At 70.8% G+C, this 24,348-nt stretch overlaps 15 non-coding genes across 15 annotated transcripts; all 15 read left to right on the forward strand.

Annotated features, from left to right (window-relative positions):
* Window positions 1-1,479: 1,479 nt before the first annotated feature.
* On the forward strand, window positions 1,480-1,598 carry LOC137213610 (5S ribosomal RNA). Its single transcript, XR_010938245.1, has one exon. It is a non-coding gene; the product is annotated as a 5S ribosomal RNA (ribosomal RNA).
* Window positions 1,599-2,536: 938 nt separating this feature from the next.
* LOC137214220 (5S ribosomal RNA) lies at window positions 2,537-2,655 on the forward strand. Its single transcript, XR_010938843.1, has one exon. It is a non-coding gene; the product is annotated as a 5S ribosomal RNA (ribosomal RNA).
* A 938-nt stretch (window positions 2,656-3,593) lies between these two features.
* LOC137214221 (5S ribosomal RNA) lies at window positions 3,594-3,712 on the forward strand. The gene has a single exon (XR_010938844.1). It is a non-coding gene; the product is annotated as a 5S ribosomal RNA (ribosomal RNA).
* Window positions 3,713-4,650: 938 nt separating this feature from the next.
* On the forward strand, window positions 4,651-4,769 carry LOC137214222 (5S ribosomal RNA). Its single transcript, XR_010938845.1, has one exon. It is a non-coding gene; the product is annotated as a 5S ribosomal RNA (ribosomal RNA).
* Window positions 4,770-7,472: 2,703 nt separating this feature from the next.
* Window positions 7,473-7,591, forward strand: LOC137213165 (5S ribosomal RNA). Its single transcript, XR_010937808.1, has one exon. It is a non-coding gene; the product is annotated as a 5S ribosomal RNA (ribosomal RNA).
* A 2,703-nt stretch (window positions 7,592-10,294) lies between these two features.
* On the forward strand, window positions 10,295-10,413 carry LOC137213166 (5S ribosomal RNA). The gene has a single exon (XR_010937809.1). It is a non-coding gene; the product is annotated as a 5S ribosomal RNA (ribosomal RNA).
* A 938-nt stretch (window positions 10,414-11,351) lies between these two features.
* On the forward strand, window positions 11,352-11,470 carry LOC137213167 (5S ribosomal RNA). The gene has a single exon (XR_010937810.1). It is a non-coding gene; the product is annotated as a 5S ribosomal RNA (ribosomal RNA).
* Window positions 11,471-14,173: 2,703 nt separating this feature from the next.
* On the forward strand, window positions 14,174-14,292 carry LOC137213611 (5S ribosomal RNA). Its single transcript, XR_010938246.1, has one exon. It is a non-coding gene; the product is annotated as a 5S ribosomal RNA (ribosomal RNA).
* A 938-nt stretch (window positions 14,293-15,230) lies between these two features.
* LOC137213168 (5S ribosomal RNA) lies at window positions 15,231-15,349 on the forward strand. Its single transcript, XR_010937811.1, has one exon. It is a non-coding gene; the product is annotated as a 5S ribosomal RNA (ribosomal RNA).
* Window positions 15,350-16,287: 938 nt separating this feature from the next.
* On the forward strand, window positions 16,288-16,406 carry LOC137213169 (5S ribosomal RNA). The gene has a single exon (XR_010937812.1). It is a non-coding gene; the product is annotated as a 5S ribosomal RNA (ribosomal RNA).
* Window positions 16,407-17,344: 938 nt separating this feature from the next.
* On the forward strand, window positions 17,345-17,463 carry LOC137213171 (5S ribosomal RNA). The gene has a single exon (XR_010937814.1). It is a non-coding gene; the product is annotated as a 5S ribosomal RNA (ribosomal RNA).
* Window positions 17,464-20,166: 2,703 nt separating this feature from the next.
* On the forward strand, window positions 20,167-20,285 carry LOC137213612 (5S ribosomal RNA). Its single transcript, XR_010938247.1, has one exon. It is a non-coding gene; the product is annotated as a 5S ribosomal RNA (ribosomal RNA).
* Window positions 20,286-21,223: 938 nt separating this feature from the next.
* LOC137213172 (5S ribosomal RNA) lies at window positions 21,224-21,342 on the forward strand. The gene has a single exon (XR_010937815.1). It is a non-coding gene; the product is annotated as a 5S ribosomal RNA (ribosomal RNA).
* A 938-nt stretch (window positions 21,343-22,280) lies between these two features.
* On the forward strand, window positions 22,281-22,399 carry LOC137213173 (5S ribosomal RNA). Its single transcript, XR_010937816.1, has one exon. It is a non-coding gene; the product is annotated as a 5S ribosomal RNA (ribosomal RNA).
* A 938-nt stretch (window positions 22,400-23,337) lies between these two features.
* LOC137213174 (5S ribosomal RNA) lies at window positions 23,338-23,456 on the forward strand. Its single transcript, XR_010937817.1, has one exon. It is a non-coding gene; the product is annotated as a 5S ribosomal RNA (ribosomal RNA).
* The last annotated feature ends 892 nt before the right edge of the window (window positions 23,457-24,348 follow it).

Here is a 24,348-nt window from a genome sequence, read left to right on the forward strand (position 1 = left end):
GGCCTGCTGGCAGAGCTGTGGCCACTAAACCAAAGGGACCCTCAGGCCAAGAAGGGGACACTGGCTTCTTATTGCAGGAAGCCAAGCGCAGGGACCCAGGCTGGCAGAAGTAGTGGCGCTTCCAAGCCACAGACCACCAATGTTTCCTGGACTCTGGCGCTCTTTATTCCTCTCTCCATGCCCTGCCGCCCCCTGCCCCTGCCCCCATTTGCTGCTGGTAAGTTCATTTTCCCAGTCTGGCTCCCGTGCAGAGAGGGCCTGGAGGCCGAGGTGGAAGGTAGCAGCGAGTTGGCCCGCGCTTGGCCCTCCTGCGGTTGCCGCTTCAGCACCAGACTGTCATACACCTGGTAGTTGGCATTGCCTCCCGGGTTCCGGCTGAGTGGCATGAAGGTGGGCGGGGGTGGAGGGTGCTCGGTAGCCTGGACGTCGGGCAGGAGGTGAGAGGGGCGGAGGAGCAGCGCTGAGCTGGGAGCCGGGGCCCGCTGGTCCGAGGCCTCGGCCAGTACCGTGAGGGAGGCGGAGGTGGCCACAGGGCGCCGCCGCAAGGGCAGGATCTCAGCCCATTCGGCCGCCGGGTGCCGCACCTCGTGGGGATCGCGGGAGTAATCCAAGTGTCCCGCGGAGGGATGCAGGCTGCGGTTGGACTCGCTGTGAGCACAGCTGGGGAGGCTACGTCTGTGGGCCGGTGGGGTGTCACGCTACCAGGCGTCGGGCCGGTAGACCCGAGGCACCAGAGCGGATGGAGGCTCAGAGCCCTCCAGACCCAGACTCCGCCGCGGGCCCAGTTGCCGTCCTTTCGGCCCGCGAGCCCCTCGACCTGCACCTGGCCTCCCCCACCGGCGCCCAGCCCCGGCGCCGCCACCTGTGTGCCGGTGTGTCCCTCCACAGCTCCCTCCGACAAAAGCCCCGCCCCACCACCACCCCGCCCCTCTGACGTGTCACCGCGGCCGGGTGCGGGTGCGGGATCGAGGGCAGGGGCCACTTCCCCGGGCCTGCCGGCCACCAGGGGCGGGGTCCTGAGCTCGGTGGGGGGTGTGGGGGCAAGGGTGGCCTTGCCGGGGCTGAGGGGCCGTGGCGACTCAATGGTGGCTCCCAGTGGCTTCGGGCCAGCTGCTGTCGGGCAGAAGGGCCGGCCCGGGCTGCGGTCGGGCTGCGCCTAGCGCCGCGTGGGCGGGCAGGGCCGATGCCCAAGGGACCGCGGGCCCCGGGCCCTGAAGCCTCCGGGGCCACGTCCCTGTGAGCGACGTGCGGGATCTTGGGCGGGGCGCCAAGCGCCGAAGGGTTTGCTGGGTCAGGGCCGCCCTGGGCTGGGAGGTGGTCGCCAAACCCTCCGCCGCCGCCCGATACCCGAGACCTCCGTTCCCCCTGCCTGGGCGGGCGAGGGGGCCCTGCCGGGGCGGGCTGGCCGCCAGGCTGGCGTTAAGGCGCCAGCGCCAGCGAAACTGGGCCTCAAGAGGCCGCCCGCGGCCCCCCGCCCCCGTCTACGGCCATACCACCCTGAACGCGCCCGATCTCGTCTGATCTCGGAAGCTAAGCAGGGTCGGGCCTGGTTAGTACTTGGATGGGAGACCGCCTGGGAATACCGGTTGCTGTAGGCTTTTTGCCTCCCGCTGCGCCCGCCTTCTCCTTTACTCGCCCGCGGCGGGGGCCGCCGGCTCCGCCCCCGCCGGGCCGCGCTGCAGGCCCCACCTCCTCAGGCCCCTCCCACCACGGCGCGCGCCCGCGGGGGCGCTCCCCGCCGGCCCGGCCGGCTAGGCGGCCAGAAGGCGGCCCTGGAAGGCAGTCGCACCCCAGACGCTCCCGGGGTGGCTGGCCCGGACCCAGACTCCGCCGCGGGCCCAGTTGCCGTCCTTTCGGCCCGCGAGCCCCTCGACCTGCACCTGGCCGCCCCCACCGGCGCCCAGCCCCGGCGCCGCCACCTGTGTGCCGGTGTGTCCCTCCACAGCTCCCTCCGACAAAAGCCCCGCCCCACCACCACCCCGCCCCTCTGGCGTGTCACCGCGGTTGGGTGCGGGAGCGGGATCGAGGGCAGGGGCCGCTTCCCCGGGCCTGCCGGCCACCAGGGGCGGGGTCCTGAGCTCGGCGGGGGGTGTGGGGGCAAGGGTGGCCTTGCCGGGGCTGAGGGGCCGTGGCGACTCAATGGTGGCTCCCGGTGGCTTCGGGCCGGCTGCTGTCGGGCAGGAGGGCCGGCCCGGGCTGCGGCCGGGCTGCGCCTAGCGCCGCGTGGGCGGGCAGGGCCGATGCCCAAGGGACCGCGGGCCCCGGGCCCTGAAGCCTCCGGGGCCACGTCCCTGTGAGCGACGTGCGGGATCTTGGGCGGGGCGCCAAGCGCCGAAGGGTTTGCTGGGTCAGGGCCGCCCTGGGCTGGGAGGTGGTCGCCAAACCCTCCGCCGCCGCCCGATACCCGAGACCTCCGTTCCCCCTGCCTGGGCGGGCGAGGGGGCCCTGCCGGGGCGGGCCGGCCGCAAGGCTGGCGTTAAGGCGCCAGCGCCAGCGAAACTGGGCCTCAAGAGGCCGCCCGCGGCCCCCCGCCCCCGTCTACGGCCATACCACCCTGAACGCGCCCGATCTCGTCTGATCTCGGAAGCTAAGCAGGGTCGGGCCTGGTTAGTACTTGGATGGGAGACCGCCTGGGAATACCGGGTGCTGTAGGCTTTTTGCCTCCCGCTCCGCCCGCCTTCTCCTCTACTCGCCCGCGGCTGGGGCCGCCGGCTCCGCCCCCGCCGGGCCGCGCTGCAGGCCCCACCTCCTCAGGCCCCTCCCACCACGGCGCGCGCTGGCGGGGGCGCTCCCCGCCGGCCCGGCCGGCTAGGCGGCCAGAAGGCGGCCCTGGAAGGCAGTCGCACCCCAGACGCTCCCGGGGTGGCTGGCCCGGACCCAGACTCCGCCGCGGGCCCAGTTGCCGTCCTTTCGGCCCGCGAGCCCCTCGACCTGCACCTGGCCGCCCCCACCGGCGCCCAGCCCCGGCGCCGCCACCTGTGTGCCGGTGTGTCCCTCCACAGCTCCCTCCGACAAAAGCCCCGCCCCACCACCACCCCGCCCCTCTGGCGTGTCACCGCGGTTGGGTGCGGGAGCGGGATCGAGGGCAGGGGCCGCTTCCCCGGGCCTGCCGGCCACCAGGGGCGGGGTCCTGAGCTCGGCGGGGGGTGTGGGGGCAAGGGTGGCCTTGCCGGGGCTGAGGGGCCGTGGCGACTCAATGGTGGCTCCCGGTGGCTTCGGGCCGGCTGCTGTCGGGCAGGAGGGCCGGCCCGGGCTGCGGCCGGGCTGCGCCTAGCGCCGCGTGGGCGGGCAGGGCCGATGCCCAAGGGACCGCGGGCCCCGGGCCCTGAAGCCTCCGGGGCCACGTCCCTGTGAGCGACGTGCGGGATCTTGGGCGGGGCGCCAAGCGCCGAAGGGTTTGCTGGGTCAGGGCCGCCCTGGGCTGGGAGGTGGTCGCCAAACCCTCCGCCGCCGCCCGATACCCGAGACCTCCGTTCCCCCTGCCTGGGCGGGCGAGGGGGCCCTGCCGGGGCGGGCCGGCCGCAAGGCTGGCGTTAAGGCGCCAGCGCCAGCGAAACTGGGCCTCAAGAGGCCGCCCGCGGCCCCCCGCCCCCGTCTACGGCCATACCACCCTGAACGCGCCCGATCTCGTCTGATCTCGGAAGCTAAGCAGGGTCGGGCCTGGTTAGTACTTGGATGGGAGACCGCCTGGGAATACCGGGTGCTGTAGGCTTTTTGCCTCCCGCTCCGCCCGCCTTCTCCTCTACTCGCCCGCGGCTGGGGCCGCCGGCTCCGCCCCCGCCGGGCCGCGCTGCAGGCCCCACCTCCTCAGGCCCCTCCCACCACGGCGCGCGCCGGCGGGGGCGCTCCCCGCCGGCCCGGCCGGCCAGGCGGCCAGAAGGCGGCCCTGGAAGGCAGCCGCACCCCAGACGCTCCCGGGGTGGCTGGCCCGGACCCAGACTCCGCCGCGGGCCCAGTGGCCGTCCTTTCGGCCCGCGAGCCCCTCGACCTGCACCTGGCCGCCCCCACCGGCGCCCAGCCCCGGCGCCGCCACCTGTGTGCCGGTGTGTCCCTCCACAGCTCCCTCCGACAAAAGCCCCGCCCCACCACCACCCCGCCCCTCTGGCGTGTCACCGCGGCCGGGTGCGGGAGCGGGATCGAGGGCAGGGGCCGCTTCCCCGGGCCTGCCGGCCACCAGGGGCGGGGTCCTGAGCTCGGCGGGGGGTGTGGGGGCAAGGGTGGCCTTGCCGGGGCTGAGGGGCCGTGGCGACTCAATGGTGGCTCCCGGTGGCTTCGGGCCGGCTGCTGTCGGGCAGGAGGGCCGGCCCGGGCTGCGGCCGGGCTGCGCCTAGCGCCGCGTGGGCGGGCAGGGCCGATGCCCAAGGGACCGCGGGCCCCGGGCCCTGAAGCCTCCGGGGCCACGTCCCTGTGAGCGACGTGCGGGATCTTGGGCGGGGCGCCAAGCGCCGAAGGGTTTGCTGGGTCAGGGCCGCCCTGGGCTGGGAGGTGGTCGCCAAACCCTCCGCCGCCGCCCGATACCCGAGACCTCCGTTCCCCCTGCCTGGGCGGGCGAGGGGGCCCTGCCGGGGCGGGCTGGCCGCCAGGCTGGCGTTAAGGCGCCAGCGCCAGCGAAACTGGGCCTCAAGAGGCCGCCCGCGGCCCCCCGCCCCCGTCTACGGCCATACCACCCTGAACGCGCCCGATCTCGTCTGATCTCGGAAGCTAAGCAGGGTCGGGCCTGGTTAGTACTTGGATGGGAGACCGCCTGGGAATACCGGGTGCTGTAGGCTTTTTGCCTCCCGCTCCGCCCGCCTTCTCCTTTACTCGCCCGCGGCGGGGGGGCCGCCGGCTCCGCCCCCGCCGAGCCCCGCTGCAGGCAGTAGGCAAGGTGGTTTACCTGCCCGAGCAGGAAGCTTGGGCGATGGCAGAAGTGGGAAGAAACTCTTGAGCACAGGTTCTTGGGATCCACGGAGCAGCGCATGCACATGCGATGGGTGCCTACACAGCTGGCTTGCTTGTCTGTGGGGAAAGGCGAGATGGGTCAGGGCCTGGGTTCCTGAGGGGCTGAGAATCAAGGCAGGGATAGAAGAAAGGGGACAGGCCCACATCCCCTGAACCCACGCCGGCGCCCACTCACCTTTGTGGAAAATACGATTGAAAATTGCCCGCAAGAATCTCTTCAGATGCCTCCAGAGTTGAGGGAAGAAGGGGAGGGGGGAGGCCGGGAGCAGGGTGAGCCCTGAAATCCAACCCTTGTCCGGTCACACCCCAGCAGCCCTCCCACCTCAGCCCCTTCAAGACCCCAGGGCTCCCCCAGCCGCGCTGCACAGATCCTGCCCTGACCATAGTCACCATGTTGATCCCCACGTTGAGCAAGATGAAGCTGACCGGGATCAGAAGAATTGAGTATCCTTGCTCCTGGCATTTCCTGGGGATGGGGCCAGTGAACGGCTCGGCTCGGTAGTAGTTTCGCTCACCCATGGCCGTTGGTCCCAGGACTGCCTGGGCCCTCTGCCCTCCAGTTTTAACTGGGAGCCAGACTGGGTCATAATGGGGCAGGTGGTGAGGTCACAGTGAGGGAGGGGGATGAAAAGGAGGGCCCAGAGTGGCATTCCCTGGTAACCAGGGTCAGGTAAGCTGAGCCTGGACAGTCAAACAGGGCCCGGTGGCCGGCATACATCCCCTCGAGCGGTCATTCATTCGCTCACCGCCCGCTGACTCACTTGTTCAAATGACACATTGCGTCTCTTGGCCCCTCTTGAGACTAGGAAGACCTTGGCCTCAGAGGCCTGCTGAAGGCCTGGCTGGAGTCCAGAGCCTCAGCCTTCTTCATGCCCTTCACTGGGCCTGGAGCTGGACCTGCCCAGATGTGGAACCTCCCAGTTTGGAAGCAACTTCTTGTATGAGGCTCTCTGTGGACAGGGACAGCTGAGACACAGAGGAGGTGCCCAGAGACCAGGGGTTTGGAGTCTGCAGCTGCAGATGTACTTAGTGCATGGTATAGGACCAGGAGGGGCCTGCTGGCAGAGCTGTGGCCACTAAACCAAAGGGACCCTCAGGCCAAGAAGGGGACACTGGCTTCTTATTGCAGGAAGCCAAGCGCAGGGACCCAGGCTGGCAGAAGTAGTGGCGCTTCCAAGCCACAGACCACCAATGTTTCCTGGACTCTGGCGCTCTTTATTCCTCTCTCCATGCCCTGCCGCCCCCTGCCCCTGCCCCCATTTGCTGCTGGTAAGTTCATTTTCCCAGTCTGGCTCCCGTGCAGAGAGGGCCTGGAGGCCGAGGTGGAAGGTAGCAGCGAGTTGGCCCGCGCTTGGCCCTCCTGCGGTTGCCGCTTCAGCACCAGACTGTCATACACCTGGTAGTTGGCATTGCCTCCCGGGTTCCGGCTGAGTGGCATGAAGGTGGGCGGGGGTGGAGGGTGCTCGGTAGCCTGGACGTCGGGCAGGAGGTGAGAGGGGCGGAGGAGCAGCGCTGAGCTGGGAGCCGGGGCCCGCTGGTCCGAGGCCTCGGCCAGTACCGTGAGGGAGGCGGAGGTGGCCACAGGGCGCCGCCGCAAGGGCAGGATCTCAGCCCATTCGGCCGCCGGGTGCCGCACCTCGTGGGGATCGCGGGAGTAATCCAAGTGTCCCGCGGAGGGATGCAGGCTGCGGTTGGACTCGCTGTGAGCACAGCTGGGGAGGCTACGTCTGTGGGCCGGTGGGGTGTCACGCTACCAGGCGTCGGGCCGGTAGACCCGAGGCACCAGAGCGGATGGAGGCTCAGAGCCCTCCAGACCCAGACTCCGCCGCGGGCCCAGTTGCCGTCCTTTCGGCCCGCGAGCCCCTCGACCTGCACCTGGCCTCCCCCACCGGCGCCCAGCCCCGGCGCCGCCACCTGTGTGCCGGTGTGTCCCTCCACAGCTCCCTCCGACAAAAGCCCCGCCCCACCACCACCCCGCCCCTCTGACGTGTCACCGCGGCCGGGTGCGGGTGCGGGATCGAGGGCAGGGGCCACTTCCCCGGGCCTGCCGGCCACCAGGGGCGGGGTCCTGAGCTCGGTGGGGGGTGTGGGGGCAAGGGTGGCCTTGCCGGGGCTGAGGGGCCGTGGCGACTCAATGGTGGCTCCCAGTGGCTTCGGGCCAGCTGCTGTCGGGCAGAAGGGCCGGCCCGGGCTGCGGCCGGGCTGCGCCTAGCGCCGCGTGGGCGGGCAGGGCCGATGCCCAAGGGACCGCGGGCCCCGGGCCCTGAAGCCTCCGGGGCCACGTCCCTGTGAGCGACGTGCGGGATCTTGGGCGGGGCGCCAAGCGCCGAAGGGTTTGCTGGGTCAGGGCCGCCCTGGGCTGGGAGGTGGTCGCCAAACCCTCCGCCGCCGCCCGATACCCGAGACCTCCGTTCCCCCTGCCTGGGCGGGCGAGGGGGCCCTGCCGGGGCGGGCTGGCCGCCAGGCTGGCGTTAAGGCGCCAGCGCCAGCGAAACTGGGCCTCAAGAGGCCGCCCGCGGCCCCCCACCCCCGTCTACGGCCATACCACCCTGAACGCGCCCGATCTCGTCTGATCTCGGAAGCTAAGCAGGGTCGGGCCTGGTTAGTACTTGGATGGGAGACCGCCTGGGAATACCGGGTGCTGTAGGCTTTTTGCCTCCCGCTCCGCCCGCCTTCTCCTTTACTCGCCCGCGGCGGGGGGGCCGCCGGCTCCGCCCCCGCCGAGCCCCGCTGCAGGCAGTAGGCAAGGTGGTTTACCTGCCCGAGCAGGAAGCTTGGGCGATGGCAGAAGTGGGAAGAAACTCTTGAGCACAGGTTCTTGGGATCCACGGAGCAGCGCATGCACATGCAATGGGTGCCTACACAGCTGGCTTGCTTGTCTGTGGGGAAAGGCGAGATGGGTCAGGGCCTGGGTTCCTGAGGGGCTGAGAATCAAGGCAGGGATAGAAGAAAGGGGACAGGCCCACATCCCCTGAACCCACGCCGGCGCCCACTCACCTTTGTGGAAAATACGATTGAAAAGTGCCCGCAAGAATCTCTTCAGATGCCTCCAGAGTTGAGGGAAGAAGGGGAGGGGGGAGGCCGGGAGCAGGGTGAGCCCTGAAATCCAACCCTTGTCCGGTCACACCCCAGCAGCCCTCCCACCTCAGCCCCTTCAAGACCCCAGGGCTCCCCCAGCCGCGCTGCACAGATCCTGCCCTGACCATAGTCACCATGTTGATCCCCACGTTGAGCAAGATGAAGCTGACCGGGATCAGAAGAATTGAGTATCCTTGCTCCTGGCATTTCCTGGGGATGGGGCCAGTGAACGGCTCGGCTCGGTAGTAGTTTCGCTCACCCATGGCCGTTGGTCCCAGGACTGCCTGGGCCCTCTGCCCTCCAGTTTTAACTGGGAGCCAGACTGGGTCATAATGGGGCAGGTGGTGAGGTCACAGTGAGGGAGGGGGATGAAAAGGAGGGCCCAGAGTGGCATTCCCTGGTAACCAGGGTCAGGTAAGCTGAGCCTGGACAGTCAAACAGGGCCCGGTGGCCGGCATACATCCCCTCGAGCGGTCATTCATTCGCTCACCGCCCGCTGACTCACTTGTTCAAATGACACATTGCGTCTCTTGGCCCCTCTTGAGACTAGGAAGACCTTGGCCTCAGAGGCCTGCTGAAGGCCTGGCTGGAGTCCAGAGCCTCAGCCTTCTTCATGCCCTTCACTGGGCCTGGAGCTGGACCTGCCCAGATGTGGAACCTCCCAGTTTGGAAGCAACTTCTTGTATGAGGCTCTCTGTGGACAGGGACAGCTGAGACACAGAGGAGGTGCCCAGAGACCAGGGGTTTGGAGTCTGCAGCTGCAGATGTACTTAGTGCATGGTATAGGACCAGGAGGGGCCTGCTGGCAGAGCTGTGGCCACTAAACCAAAGGGACCCTCAGGCCAAGAAGGGGACACTGGCTTCTTATTGCAGGAAGCCAAGCGCAGGGACCCAGGCTGGCAGAAGTAGTGGCGCTTCCAAGCCACAGACCACCAATGTTTCCTGGACTCTGGCGCTCTTTATTCCTCTCTCCATGCCCTGCCGCCCCCTGCCCCTGCCCCCATTTGCTGCTGGTAAGTTCATTTTCCCAGTCTGGCTCCCGTGCAGAGAGGGCCTGGAGGCCGAGGTGGAAGGTAGCAGCGAGTTGGCCCGCGCTTGGCCCTCCTGCGGTTGCCGCTTCAGCACCAGACTGTCATACACCTGGTAGTTGGCATTGCCTCCCGGGTTCCGGCTGAGTGGCATGAAGGTGGGCGGGGGTGGAGGGTGCTCGGTAGCCTGGACGTCGGGCAGGAGGTGAGAGGGGCGGAGGAGCAGCGCTGAGCTGGGAGCCGGGGCCCGCTGGTCCGAGGCCTCGGCCAGTACCGTGAGGGAGGCGGAGGTGGCCACAGGGCGCCGCCGCAAGGGCAGGATCTCAGCCCATTCGGCCGCCGGGTGCCGCACCTCGTGGGGATCGCGGGAGTAATCCAAGTGTCCCGCGGAGGGATGCAGGCTGCGGTTGGACTCGCTGTGAGCACAGCTGGGGAGGCTACGTCTGTGGGCCGGTGGGGTGTCACGCTACCAGGCGTCGGGCCGGTAGACCCGAGGCACCAGAGCGGATGGAGGCTCAGAGCCCTCCAGACCCAGACTCCGCCGCGGGCCCAGTTGCCGTCCTTTCGGCCCGCGAGCCCCTCGACCTGCACCTGGCCTCCCCCACCGGCGCCCAGCCCCGGCGCCGCCACCTGTGTGCCGGTGTGTCCCTCCACAGCTCCCTCCGACAAAAGCCCCGCCCCACCACCACCCCGCCCCTCTGACGTGTCACCGCGGCCGGGTGCGGGTGCGGGATCGAGGGCAGGGGCCACTTCCCCGGGCCTGCCGGCCACCAGGGGCGGGGTCCTGAGCTCGGTGGGGGGTGTGGGGGCAAGGGTGGCCTTGCCGGGGCTGAGGGGCCGTGGCGACTCAATGGTGGCTCCCAGTGGCTTCGGGCCAGCTGCTGTCGGGCAGAAGGGCCGGCCCGGGCTGCGGTCGGGCTGCGCCTAGCGCCGCGTGGGCGGGCAGGGCCGATGCCCAAGGGACCGCGGGCCCCGGGCCCTGAAGCCTCCGGGGCCACGTCCCTGTGAGCGACGTGCGGGATCTTGGGCGGGGCGCCAAGCGCCGAAGGGTTTGCTGGGTCAGGGCCGCCCTGGGCTGGGAGGTGGTCGCCAAACCCTCCGCCGCCGCCCGATACCCGAGACCTCCGTTCCCCCTGCCTGGGCGGGCGAGGGGGCCCTGCCGGGGCGGGCCGGCCGCAAGGCTGGCGTTAAGGCGCCAGCGCCAGCGAAACTGGGCCTCAAGAGGCCGCCCGCGGCCCCCCGCCCCCGTCTACGGCCATACCACCCTGAACGCGCCCGATCTCGTCTGATCTCGGAAGCTAAGCAGGGTCGGGCCTGGTTAGTACTTGGATGGGAGACCGCCTGGGAATACCGGGTGCTGTAGGCTTTTTGCCTCCCGCTCCGCCCGCCTTCTCCTCTACTCGCCCGCGGCTGGGGCCGCCGGCTCCGCCCCCGCCGGGCCGCGCTGCAGGCCCCACCTCCTCAGGCCCCTCCCACCACGGCGCGCGCCGGCGGGGGCGCTCCCCGCCGGCCCGGCCGGCCAGGCGGCCAGAAGGCGGCCCTGGAAGGCAGCCGCACCCCAGACGCTCCCGGGGTGGCTGGCCCGGACCCAGACTCCGCCGCGGGCCCAGTTGCCGTCCTTTCGGCCCGCGAGCCCCTCGACCTGCACCTGGCCGCCCCCACCGGCGCCCAGCCCCGGCGCCGCCACCTGTGTGCCGGTGTGTCCCTCCACAGCTCCCTCCGACAAAAGCCCCGCCCCACCACCACCCCGCCCCTCTGGCGTGTCACCGCGGCCGGGTGCGGGAGCGGGATCGAGGGCAGGGGCCGCTTCCCCGGGCCTGCCGGCCACCAGGGGCGGGGTCCTGAGCTCGGCGGGGGGTGTGGGGGCAAGGGTGGCCTTGCCGGGGCTGAGGGGCCGTGGCGACTCAATGGTGGCTCCCGGTGGCTTCGGGCCGGCTGCTGTCGGGCAGGAGGGCCGGCCCGGGCTGCGGCCGGGCTGCGCCTAGCGCCGCGTGGGCGGGCAGGGCCGATGCCCAAGGGACCGCGGGCCCCGGGCCCTGAAGCCTCCGGGGCCACGTCCCTGTGAGCGACGTGCGGGATCTTGGGCGGGGCGCCAAGCGCCGAAGGGTTTGCTGGGTCAGGGCCGCCCTGGGCTGGGAGGTGGTCGCCAAACCCTCCGCCGCCGCCCGATACCCGAGACCTCCGTTCCCCCTGCCTGGGCGGGCGAGGGGGCCCTGCCGGGGCGGGCTGGCCGCCAGGCTGGCGTTAAGGCGCCAGCGCCAGCGAAACTGGGCCTCAAGAGGCCGCCCGCGGCCCCCCACCCCCGTCTACGGCCATACCACCCTGAACGCGCCCGATCTCGTCTGATCTCGGAAGCTAAGCAGGGTCGGGCCTGGTTAGTACTTGGATGGGAGACCGCCTGGGAATACCGGGTGCTGTAGGCTTTTTGCCTCCCGCTCCGCCCGCCTTCTCCTTTACTCGCCCGCGGCGGGGGGGCCGCCGGCTCCGCCCCCGCCGAGCCCCGCTGCAGGCAGTAGGCAAGGTGGTTTACCTGCCCGAGCAGGAAGCTTGGGCGATGGCAGAAGTGGGAAGAAACTCTTGAGCACAGGTTCTTGGGATCCACGGAGCAGCGCATGCACATGCAATGGGTGCCTACACAGCTGGCTTGCTTGTCTGTGGGGAAAGGCGAGATGGGTCAGGGCCTGGGTTCCTGAGGGGCTGAGAATCAAGGCAGGGATAGAAGAAAGGGGACAGGCCCACATCCCCTGAACCCACGCCGGCGCCCACTCACCTTTGTGGAAAATACGATTGAAAAGTGCCCGCAAGAATCTCTTCAGATGCCTCCAGAGTTGAGGGAAGAAGGGGAGGGGGGAGGCCGGGAGCAGGGTGAGCCCTGAAATCCAACCCTTGTCCGGTCACACCCCAGCAGCCCTCCCACCTCAGCCCCTTCAAGACCCCAGGGCTCCCCCAGCCGCGCTGCACAGATCCTGCCCTGACCATAGTCACCATGTTGATCCCCACGTTGAGCAAGATGAAGCTGACCGGGATCAGAAGAATTGAGTATCCTTGCTCCTGGCATTTCCTGGGGATGGGGCCAGTGAACGGCTCGGCTCGGTAGTAGTTTCGCTCACCCATGGCCGTTGGTCCCAGGACTGCCTGGGCCCTCTGCCCTCCAGTTTTAACTGGGAGCCAGACTGGGTCATAATGGGGCAGGTGGTGAGGTCACAGTGAGGGAGGGGGATGAAAAGGAGGGCCCAGAGTGGCATTCCCTGGTAACCAGGGTCAGGTAAGCTGAGCCTGGACAGTCAAACAGGGCCCGGTGGCCGGCATACATCCCCTCGAGCGGTCATTCATTCGCTCACCGCCCGCTGACTCACTTGTTCAAATGACACATTGCGTCTCTTGGCCCCTCTTGAGACTAGGAAGACCTTGGCCTCAGAGGCCTGCTGAAGGCCTGGCTGGAGTCCAGAGCCTCAGCCTTCTTCATGCCCTTCACTGGGCCTGGAGCTGGACCTGCCCAGATGTGGAACCTCCCAGTTTGGAAGCAACTTCTTGTATGAGGCTCTCTGTGGACAGGGACAGCTGAGACACAGAGGAGGTGCCCAGAGACCAGGGGTTTGGAGTCTGCAGCTGCAGATGTACTTAGTGCATGGTATAGGACCAGGAGGGGCCTGCTGGCAGAGCTGTGGCCACTAAACCAAAGGGACCCTCAGGCCAAGAAGGGGACACTGGCTTCTTATTGCAGGAAGCCAAGCGCAGGGACCCAGGCTGGCAGAAGTAGTGGCGCTTCCAAGCCACAGACCACCAATGTTTCCTGGACTCTGGCGCTCTTTATTCCTCTCTCCATGCCCTGCCGCCCCCTGCCCCTGCCCCCATTTGCTGCTGGTAAGTTCATTTTCCCAGTCTGGCTCCCGTGCAGAGAGGGCCTGGAGGCCGAGGTGGAAGGTAGCAGCGAGTTGGCCCGCGCTTGGCCCTCCTGCGGTTGCCGCTTCAGCACCAGACTGTCATACACCTGGTAGTTGGCATTGCCTCCCGGGTTCCGGCTGAGTGGCATGAAGGTGGGCGGGGGTGGAGGGTGCTCGGTAGCCTGGACGTCGGGCAGGAGGTGAGAGGGGCGGAGGAGCAGCGCTGAGCTGGGAGCCGGGGCCCGCTGGTCCGAGGCCTCGGCCAGTACCGTGAGGGAGGCGGAGGTGGCCACAGGGCGCCGCCGCAAGGGCAGGATCTCAGCCCATTCGGCCGCCGGGTGCCGCACCTCGTGGGGATCGCGGGAGTAATCCAAGTGTCCCGCGGAGGGATGCAGGCTGCGGTTGGACTCGCTGTGAGCACAGCTGGGGAGGCTACGTCTGTGGGCCGGTGGGGTGTCACGCTACCAGGCGTCGGGCCGGTAGACCCGAGGCACCAGAGCGGATGGAGGCTCAGAGCCCTCCAGACCCAGACTCCGCCGCGGGCCCAGTTGCCGTCCTTTCGGCCCGCGAGCCCCTCGACCTGCACCTGGCCTCCCCCACCGGCGCCCAGCCCCGGCGCCGCCACCTGTGTGCCGGTGTGTCCCTCCACAGCTCCCTCCGACAAAAGCCCCGCCCCACCACCACCCCGCCCCTCTGACGTGTCACCGCGGCCGGGTGCGGGTGCGGGATCGAGGGCAGGGGCCACTTCCCCGGGCCTGCCGGCCACCAGGGGCGGGGTCCTGAGCTCGGTGGGGGGTGTGGGGGCAAGGGTGGCCTTGCCGGGGCTGAGGGGCCGTGGCGACTCAATGGTGGCTCCCAGTGGCTTCGGGCCAGCTGCTGTCGGGCAGAAGGGCCGGCCCGGGCTGCGGTCGGGCTGCGCCTAGCGCCGCGTGGGCGGGCAGGGCCGATGCCCAAGGGACCGCGGGCCCCGGGCCCTGAAGCCTCCGGGGCCACGTCCCTGTGAGCGACGTGCGGGATCTTGGGCGGGGCGCCAAGCGCCGAAGGGTTTGCTGGGTCAGGGCCGCCCTGGGCTGGGAGGTGGTCGCCAAAACCTCCGCCGCCGCCCGATACCCGAGACCTCCGTTCCCCCTGCCTGGGCGGGCGAGGGGGCCCTGCCGGGGCGGGCTGGCCGCCAGGCTGGCGTTAAGGCGCCAGCGCCAGCGAAACTGGGCCTCAAGAGGCCGCCCGCGGCCCCCCGCCCCCGTCTACGGCCATACCACCCTGAACGCGCCCGATCTCGTCTGATCTCGGAAGCTAAGCAGGGTCGGGCCTGGTTAGTACTTGGATGGGAGACCGCCTGGGAATACCGGTTGCTGTAGGCTTTTTGCCTCCCGCTGCGCCCGCCTTCTCCTTTACTCGCCCGCGGCGGGGGCCGCCGGCTCCGCCCCCGCCGGGCCGCGCTGCAGGCCCCACCTCCTCAGGCCCCTCCCACCACGGCGCGCGCTCGCGGGGGCGCTCCCCGCCGGCCCGGCCGGCTAGGCGGCCAGAAGGCGGCCCTGGAAGGCAGTCGCACCCCAGACGCTCCCGGGGTGGCTGGCCCGGACCCAGACTCCGCCGCGGGCCCAGTTGCCGTCCTTTCGGCCCGCGAGCCCCTCGACCTGCACCTGGCCGCCCCCACCGGCGCCCAGCCCCGGCGCCGCCACCTGTGTGCCGGTGTGTCCCTCCACAGCTCCCTCCGACAAAAGCCCCGCCCCACCACCACCCCGCCCCTCTGGCGTGTCACCGCGGTTGGGTGCGGGAGCGGGATCGAGGGCAGGGGCCGCTTCCCCGGGCCTGCCGGCCACCAGGGGCGGGGTCCTGAGCTCGGCGGGGGGTGTGGGGGCAAGGGTGGCCTTGCCGGGGCTGAGGGGCCGTGGCGACTCAATGGTGGCTCCCGGTGGCTTCGGGCCGGCTGCTGTCGGGCAGGAGGGCCGGCCCGGGCTGCGGCCGGGCTGCGCCTAGCGCCGCGTGGGCGGGCAGGGCCGATGCCCAAGGGACCGCGGGCCCCGGGCCCTGAAGCCTCCGGGGCCACGTCCCTGTGAGCGACGTGCGGGATCTTGGGCGGGGCGCCAAGAGCCGAAGGGTTTGCTGGGTCAGGGCCGCCCTGGGCTGGGAGGTGGTCGCCAAACCCTCCGCCGCCGCCCGATACCCGAGACCTCCGTTCCCCCTGCCTGGGCGGGCGAGGGGGCCCTGCCGGGGCGGGCCGGCCGCAAGGCTGGCGTTAAGGCGCCAGCGCCAGCGAAACTGGGCCTCAAGAGGCCGCCCGCGGCCCCCCGCCCCCGTCTACGGCCATACCACCCTGAACGCGCCCGATCTCGTCTGATCTCGGAAGCTAAGCAGGGTCGGGCCTGGTTAGTACTTGGATGGGAGACCGCCTGGGAATACCGGGTGCTGTAGGCTTTTTGCCTCCCGCTCCGCCCGCCTTCTCCTCTACTCGCCCGCGGCTGGGGCCGCCGGCTCCGCCCCCGCCGGGCCGCGCTGCAGGCCCCACCTCCTCAGGCCCCTCCCACCACGGCGCGCGCTGGCGGGGGCGCTCCCCGCCGGCCCGGCCGGCTAGGCGGCCAGAAGGCGGCCCTGGAAGGCAGTCGCACCCCAGACGCTCCCGGGGTGGCTGGCCCGGACCCAGACTCCGCCGCGGGCCCAGTTGCCGTCCTTTCGGCCCGCGAGCCCCTCGACCTGCACCTGGCCGCCCCCACCGGCGCCCAGCCCCGGCGCCGCCACCTGTGTGCCGGTGTGTCCCTCCACAGCTCCCTCCGACAAAAGCCCCGCCCCACCACCACCCCGCCCCTCTGGCGTGTCACCGCGGTTGGGTGCGGGAGCGGGATCGAGGGCAGGGGCCGCTTCCCCGGGCCTGCCGGCCACCAGGGGCGGGGTCCTGAGCTCGGCGGGGGGTGTGGGGGCAAGGGTGGCCTTGCCGGGGCTGAGGGGCCGTGGCGACTCAATGGTGGCTCCCGGTGGCTTCGGGCCGGCTGCTGTCGGGCAGGAGGGCCGGCCCGGGCTGCGGCCGGGCTGCGCCTAGCGCCGCGTGGGCGGGCAGGGCCGATGCCCAAGGGACCGCGGGCCCCGGGCCCTGAAGCCTCCGGGGCCACGTCCCTGTGAGCGACGTGCGGGATCTTGGGCGGGGCGCCAAGCGCCGAAGGGTTTGCTGGGTCAGGGCCGCCCTGGGCTGGGAGGTGGTCGCCAAACCCTCCGCCGCCGCCCGATACCCGAGACCTCCGTTCCCCCTGCCTGGGCGGGCGAGGGGGCCCTGCCGGGGCGGGCCGGCCGCAAGGCTGGCGTTAAGGCGCCAGCGCCAGCGAAACTGGGCCTCAAGAGGCCGCCCGCGGCCCCCCGCCCCCGTCTACGGCCATACCACCCTGAACGCGCCCGATCTCGTCTGATCTCGGAAGCTAAGCAGGGTCGGGCCTGGTTAGTACTTGGATGGGAGACCGCCTGGGAATACCGGGTGCTGTAGGCTTTTTGCCTCCCGCTCCGCCCGCCTTCTCCTCTACTCGCCCGCGGCTGGGGCCGCCGGCTCCGCCCCCGCCGGGCCGCGCTGCAGGCCCCACCTCCTCAGGCCCCTCCCACCACGGCGCGCGCCGGCGGGGGCGCTCCCCGCCGGCCCGGCCGGCCAGGCGGCCAGAAGGCGGCCCTGGAAGGCAGCCGCACCCCAGACGCTCCCGGGGTGGCTGGCCCGGACCCAGACTCCGCCGCGGGCCCAGTGGCCGTCCTTTCGGCCCGCGAGCCCCTCGACCTGCACCTGGCCGCCCCCACCGGCGCCCAGCCCCGGCGCCGCCACCTGTGTGCCGGTGTGTCCCTCCACAGCTCCCTCCGACAAAAGCCCCGCCCCACCACCACCCCGCCCCTCTGGCGTGTCACCGCGGCCGGGTGCGGGAGCGGGATCGAGGGCAGGGGCCGCTTCCCCGGGCCTGCCGGCCACCAGGGTCGGGGTCCTGAGCTCGGCGGGGGGTGTGGGGGCAAGGGTGGCCTTGCCGGGGCTGAGGGGCCGTGGCGACTCAATGGTGGCTCCCGGTGGCTTCGGGCCGGCTGCTGTCGGGCAGGAGGGCCGGCCCGGGCTGCGGCCGGGCTGCGCCTAGCGCCGCGTGGGCGGGCAGGGCCGATGCCCAAGGGACCGCGGGCCCCGGGCCCTGAAGCCTCCGGGGCCACGTCCCTGTGAGCGACGTGCGGGATCTTGGGCGGGGCGCCAAGCGCCGAAGGGTTTGCTGGGTCAGGGCCGCCCTGGGCTGGGAGGTGGTCGCCAAACCCTCCGCCGCCGCCCGATACCCGAGACCTCCGTTCCCCCTGCCTGGGCGGGCGAGGGGGCCCTGCCGGGGCGGGCTGGCCGCCAGGCTGGCGTTAAGGCGCCAGCGCCAGCGAAACTGGGCCTCAAGAGGCCGCCCGCGGCCCCCCGCCCCCGTCTACGGCCATACCACCCTGAACGCGCCCGATCTCGTCTGATCTCGGAAGCTAAGCAGGGTCGGGCCTGGTTAGTACTTGGATGGGAGACCGCCTGGGAATACCGGGTGCTGTAGGCTTTTTGCCTCCCGCTCCGCCCGCCTTCTCCTTTACTCGCCCGCGGCGGGGGGGCCGCCGGCTCCGCCCCCGCCGAGCCCCGCTGCAGGCAGTAGGCAAGGTGGTTTACCTGCCCGAGCAGGAAGCTTGGGCGATGGCAGAAGTGGGAAGAAACTCTTGAGCACAGGTTCTTGGGATCCACGGAGCAGCGCATGCACATGCGATGGGTGCCTACACAGCTGGCTTGCTTGTCTGTGGGGAAAGGCGAGATGGGTCAGGGCCTGGGTTCCTGAGGGGCTGAGAATCAAGGCAGGGATAGAAGAAAGGGGACAGGCCCACATCCCCTGAACCCACGCCGGCGCCCACTCACCTTTGTGGAAAATACGATTGAAAAGTGCCCGCAAGAATCTCTTCAGATGCCTCCAGAGTTGAGGGAAGAAGGGGAGGGGGGAGGCCGGGAGCAGGGTGAGCCCTGAAATCCAACCCTTGTCCGGTCACACCCCAGCAGCCCTCCCACCTCAGCCCCTTCAAGACCCCAGGGCTCCCCCAGCCGCGCTGCACAGATCCTGCCCTGACCATAGTCACCATGTTGATCCCCACGTTGAGCAAGATGAAGCTGACCGGGATCAGAAGAATTGAGTATCCTTGCTCCTGGCATTTCCTGGGGATGGGGCCAGTGAACGGCTCGGCTCGGTAGTAGTTTCGCTCACCCATGGCCGTTGGTCCCAGGACTGCCTGGGCCCTCTGCCCTCCAGTTTTAACTGGGAGCCAGACTGGGTCATAATGGGGCAGGTGGTGAGGTCACAGTGAGGGAGGGGGATGAAAAGGAGGGCCCAGAGTGGCATTCCCTGGTAACCAGGGTCAGGTAAGCTGAGCCTGGACAGTCAAACAGGGCCCGGTGGCCGGCATACATCCCCTCGAGCGGTCATTCATTCGCTCACCGCCCGCTGACTCACTTGTTCAAATGACACATTGCGTCTCTTGGCCCCTCTTGAGACTAGGAAGACCTTGGCCTCAGAGGCCTGCTGAAGGCCTGGCTGGAGTCCAGAGCCTCAGCCTTCTTCATGCCCTTCACTGGGCCTGGAGCTGGACCTGCCCAGATGTGGAACCTCCCAGTTTGGAAGCAACTTCTTGTATGAGGCTCTCTGTGGACAGGGACAGCTGAGACACAGAGGAGGTGCCCAGAGACCAGGGGTTTGGAGTCTGCAGCTGCAGATGTACTTAGTGCATGGTATAGGACCAGGAGGGGCCTGCTGGCAGAGCTGTGGCCACTAAACCAAAGGGACCCTCAGGCCAAGAAGGGGACACTGGCTTCTTATTGCAGGAAGCCAAGCGCAGGGACCCAGGCTGGCAGAAGTAGTGGCGCTTCCAAGCCACAGACCACCAATGTTTCCTGGACTCTGGCGCTCTTTATTCCTCTCTCCATGCCCTGCCGCCCCCTGCCCCTGCCCCCATTTGCTGCTGGTAAGTTCATTTTCCCAGTCTGGCTCCCGTGCAGAGAGGGCCTGGAGGCCGAGGTGGAAGGTAGCAGCGAGTTGGCCCGCGCTTGGCCCTCCTGCGGTTGCCGCTTCAGCACCAGACTGTCATACACCTGGTAGTTGGCATTGCCTCCCGGGTTCTGGCTGAGTGGCATGAAGGTGGGCGGGGGTGGAGGGTGCTCGGTAGCCTGGACGTCGGGCAGGAGGTGAGAGGGGCGGAGGAGCAGCGCTGAGCTGGGAGCCGGGGCCCGCTGGTCCGAGGCCTCGGCCAGTACCGTGAGGGAGGCGGAGGTGGCCACAGGGCGCCGCCGCAAGGGCAGGATCTCAGCCCATTCGGCCGCCGGGTGCCGCACCTCGTGGGGATCGCGGGAGTAATCCAAGTGTCCCGCGGAGGGATGCAGGCTGCGGTTGGACTCGCTGTGAGCACAGCTGGGGAGGCTACGTCTGTGGGCCGGTGGGGTGTCACGCTACCAGGCGTCGGGCCGGTAGACCCGAGGCACCAGAGCGGATGGAGGCTCAGAGCCCTCCAGACCCAGACTCCGCCGCGGGCCCAGTTGCCGTCCTTTCGGCCCGCGAGCCCCTCGACCTGCACCTGGCCTCCCCCACCGGCGCCCAGCCCCGGCGCCGCCACCTGTGTGCCGGTGTGTCCCTCCACAGCTCCCTCCGACAAAAGCCCCGCCCCACCACCACCCCGCCCCTCTGACGTGTCACCGCGGCCGGGTGCGGGTGCGGGATCGAGGGCAGGGGCCACTTCCCCGGGCCTGCCGGCCACCAGGGGCGGGGTCCTGAGCTCGGTGGGGGGTGTGGGGGCAAGGGTGGCCTTGCCGGGGCTGAGGGGCCGTGGCGACTCAATGGTGGCTCCCAGTGGCTTCGGGCCAGCTGCTGTCGGGCAGAAGGGCCGGCCCGGGCTGCGGTCGGGCTGCGCCTAGCGCCGCGTGGGCGGGCAGGGCCGATGCCCAAGGGACCGCGGGCCCCGGGCCCTGAAGCCTCCGGGGCCACGTCCCTGTGAGCGACGTGCGGGATCTTGGGCGGGGCGCCAAGCGCCGAAGGGTTTGCTGGGTCAGGGCCGCCCTGGGCTGGGAGGTGGTCGCCAAAACCTCCGCCGCCGCCCGATACCCGAGACCTCCGTTCCCCCTGCCTGGGCGGGCGAGGGGGCCCTGCCGGGGCGGGCTGGCCGCCAGGCTGGCGTTAAGGCGCCAGCGCCAGCGAAACTGGGCCTCAAGAGGCCGCCCGCGGCCCCCCGCCCCCGTCTACGGCCATACCACCCTGAACGCGCCCGATCTCGTCTGATCTCGGAAGCTAAGCAGGGTCGGGCCTGGTTAGTACTTGGATGGGAGACCGCCTGGGAATACCGGTTGCTGTAGGCTTTTTGCCTCCCGCTGCGCCCGCCTTCTCCTTTACTCGCCCGCGGCGGGGGCCGCCGGCTCCGCCCCCGCCGGGCCGCGCTGCAGGCCCCACCTCCTCAGGCCCCTCCCACCACGGCGCGCGCCCGCGGGGGCGCTCCCCGCCGGCCCGGCCGGCTAGGCGGCCAGAAGGCGGCCCTGGAAGGCAGTCGCACCCCAGACGCTCCCGGGGTGGCTGGCCCGGACCCAGACTCCGCCGCGGGCCCAGTTGCCGTCCTTTCGGCCCGCGAGCCCCTCGACCTGCACCTGGCCGCCCCCACCGGCGCCCAGCCCCGGCGCCGCCACCTGTGTGCCGGTGTGTCCCTCCACAGCTCCCTCCGACAAAAGCCCCGCCCCACCACCACCCCGCCCCTCTGGCGTGTCACCGCGGTTGGGTGCGGGAGCGGGATCGAGGGCAGGGGCCGCTTCCCCGGGCCTGCCGGCCACCAGGGGCGGGGTCCTGAGCTCGGCGGGGGGTGTGGGGGCAAGGGTGGCCTTGCCGGGGCTGAGGGGCCGTGGCGACTCAATGGTGGCTCCCGGTGGCTTCGGGCCGGCTGCTGTCGGGCAGGAGGGCCGGCCCGGGCTGCGGCCGGGCTGCGCCTAGCGCCGCGTGGGCGGGCAGGGCCGATGCCCAAGGGACCGCGGGCCCCGGGCCCTGAAGCCTCCGGGGCCACGTCCCTGTGAGCGACGTGCGGGATCTTGGGCGGGGCGCCAAGAGCCGAAGGGTTTGCTGGGTCAGGGCCGCCCTGGGCTGGGAGGTGGTCGCCAAACCCTCCGCCGCCGCCCGATACCCGAGACCTCCGTTCCCCCTGCCTGGGCGGGCGAGGGGGCCCTGCCGGGGCGGGCCGGCCGCAAGGCTGGCGTTAAGGCGCCAGCGCCAGCGAAACTGGGCCTCAAGAGGCCGCCCGCGGCCCCCCGCCCCCGTCTACGGCCATACCACCCTGAACGCGCCCGATCTCGTCTGATCTCGGAAGCTAAGCAGGGTCGGGCCTGGTTAGTACTTGGATGGGAGACCGCCTGGGAATACCGGGTGCTGTAGGCTTTTTGCCTCCCGCTCCGCCCGCCTTCTCCTCTACTCGCCCGCGGCTGGGGCCGCCGGCTCCGCCCCCGCCGGGCCGCGCTGCAGGCCCCACCTCCTCAGGCCCCTCCCACCACGGCGCGCGCTGGCGGGGGCGCTCCCCGCCGGCCCGGCCGGCTAGGCGGCCAGAAGGCGGCCCTGGAAGGCAGTCGCACCCCAGACGCTCCCGGGGTGGCTGGCCCGGACCCAGACTCCGCCGCGGGCCCAGTTGCCGTCCTTTCGGCCCGCGAGCCCCTCGACCTGCACCTGGCCGCCCCCACCGGCGCCCAGCCCCGGCGCCGCCACCTGTGTGCCGGTGTGTCCCTCCACAGCTCCCTCCGACAAAAGCCCCGCCCCACCACCACCCCGCCCCTCTGGCGTGTCACCGCGGTTGGGTGCGGGAGCGGGATCGAGGGCAGGGGCCGCTTCCCCGGGCCTGCCGGCCACCAGGGGCGGGGTCCTGAGCTCGGCGGGGGGTGTGGGGGCAAGGGTGGCCTTGCCGGGGCTGAGGGGCCGTGGCGACTCAATGGTGGCTCCCGGTGGCTTCGGGCCGGCTGCTGTCGGGCAGGAGGGCCGGCCCGGGCTGCGGCCGGGCTGCGCCTAGCGCCGCGTGGGCGGGCAGGGCCGATGCCCAAGGGACCGCGGGCCCCGGGCCCTGAAGCCTCCGGGGCCACGTCCCTGTGAGCGACGTGCGGGATCTTGGGCGGGGCGCCAAGCGCCGAAGGGTTTGCTGGGTCAGGGCCGCCCTGGGCTGGGAGGTGGTCGCCAAACCCTCCGCCGCCGCCCGATACCCGAGACCTCCGTTCCCCCTGCCTGGGCGGGCGAGGGGGCCCTGCCGGGGCGGGCCGGCCGCAAGGCTGGCGTTAAGGCGCCAGCGCCAGCGAAACTGGGCCTCAAGAGGCCGCCCGCGGCCCCCCGCCCCCGTCTACGGCCATACCACCCTGAACGCGCCCGATCTCGTCTGATCTCGGAAGCTAAGCAGGGTCGGGCCTGGTTAGTACTTGGATGGGAGACCGCCTGGGAATACCGGGTGCTGTAGGCTTTTTGCCTCCCGCTCCGCCCGCCTTCTCCTCTACTCGCCCGCGGCTGGGGCCGCCGGCTCCGCCCCCGCCGGGCCGCGCTGCAGGCCCCACCTCCTCAGGCCCCTCCCACCACGGCGCGCGCCGGCGGGGGCGCTCCCCGCCGGCCCGGCCGGCCAGGCGGCCAGAAGGCGGCCCTGGAAGGCAGCCGCACCCCAGACGCTCCCGGGGTGGCTGGCCCGGACCCAGACTCCGCCGCGGGCCCAGTGGCCGTCCTTTCGGCCCGCGAGCCCCTCGACCTGCACCTGGCCGCCCCCACCGGCGCCCAGCCCCGGCGCCGCCACCTGTGTGCCGGTGTGTCCCTCCACAGCTCCCTCCGACAAAAGCCCCGCCCCACCACCACCCCGCCCCTCTGGCGTGTCACCGCGGCCGGGTGCGGGAGCGGGATCGAGGGCAGGGGCCGCTTCCCCGGGCCTGCCGGCCACCAGGGGCGGGGTCCTGAGCTCGGCGGGGGGTGTGGGGGCAAGGGTGGCCTTGCCGGGGCTGAGGGGCCGTGGCGACTCAATGGTGGCTCCCGGTGGCTTCGGGCCGGCTGCTGTCGGGCAGGAGGGCCGGCCCGGGCTGCGGCCGGGCTGCGCCTAGCGCCGCGTGGGCGGGCAGGGCCGATGCCCAAGGGACCGCGGGCCCCGGGCCCTGAAGCCTCCGGGGCCACGTCCCTGTGAGCGACGTGCGGGATCTTGGGCGGGGCGCCAAGCGCCGAAGGGTTTGCTGGGTCAGGGCCGCCCTGGGCTGGGAGGTGGTCGCCAAACCCTCCGCCGCCGCCCGATACCCGAGACCTCCGTTCCCCCTGCCTGGGCGGGCGAGGGGGCCCTGCCGGGGCGGGCTGGCCGCCAGGCTGGCGTTAAGGCGCCAGCGCCAGCGAAACTGGGCCTCAAGAGGCCGCCCGCGGCCCCCCGCCCCCGTCTACGGCCATACCACCCTGAACGCGCCCGATCTCGTCTGATCTCGGAAGCTAAGCAGGGTCGGGCCTGGTTAGTACTTGGATGGGAGACCGCCTGGGAATACCGGGTGCTGTAGGCTTTTTGCCTCCCGCTCCGCCCGCCTTCTCCTTTACTCGCCCGCGGCGGGGGGGCCGCCGGCTCCGCCCCCGCCGAGCCCCGCTGCAGGCAGTAGGCAAGGTGGTTTACCTGCCCGAGCAGGAAGCTTGGGCGATGGCAGAAGTGGGAAGAAACTCTTGAGCACAGGTTCTTGGGATCCACGGAGCAGCGCATGCACATGCGATGGGTGCCTACACAGCTGGCTTGCTTGTCTGTGGGGAAAGGCGAGATGGGTCAGGGCCTGGGTTCCTGAGGGGCTGAGAATCAAGGCAGGGATAGAAGAAAGGGGACAGGCCCACATCCCCTGAACCCACGCCGGCGCCCACTCACCTTTGTGGAAAATACGATTGAAAAGTGCCCGCAAGAATCTCTTCAGATGCCTCCAGAGTTGAGGGAAGAAGGGGAGGGGGGAGGCCGGGAGCAGGGTGAGCCCTGAAATCCAACCCTTGTCCGGTCACACCCCAGCAGCCCTCCCACCTCAGCCCCTTCAAGACCCCAGGGCTCCCCCAGCCGCGCTGCACAGATCCTGCCCTGACCATAGTCACCATGTTGATCCCCACGTTGAGCAAGATGAAGCTGACCGGGATCAGAAGAATTGAGTATCCTTGCTCCTGGCATTTCCTGGGGATGGGGCCAGTGAACGGCTCGGCTCGGTAGTAGTTTCGCTCACCCATGGCCGTTGGTCCCAGGACTGCCTGGGCCCTCTGCCCTCCAGTTTTAACTGGGAGCCAGACTGGGTCATAATGGGGCAGGTGGTGAGGTCACAGTGAGGGAGGGGGATGAAAAGGAGGGCCCAGAGTGGCATTCCCTGGTAACCAGGGTCAGGTAAGCTGAGCCTGGACAGTCAAACAGGGCCCGGTGGCCGGCATACATCC

This window comes from Pseudorca crassidens, chromosome 19 (genome assembly GCF_039906515.1).
Source record: "Pseudorca crassidens isolate mPseCra1 chromosome 19, mPseCra1.hap1, whole genome shotgun sequence".
In the NCBI taxonomy this organism is placed as follows: domain Eukaryota; kingdom Metazoa; phylum Chordata; class Mammalia; order Artiodactyla; family Delphinidae; genus Pseudorca; species Pseudorca crassidens.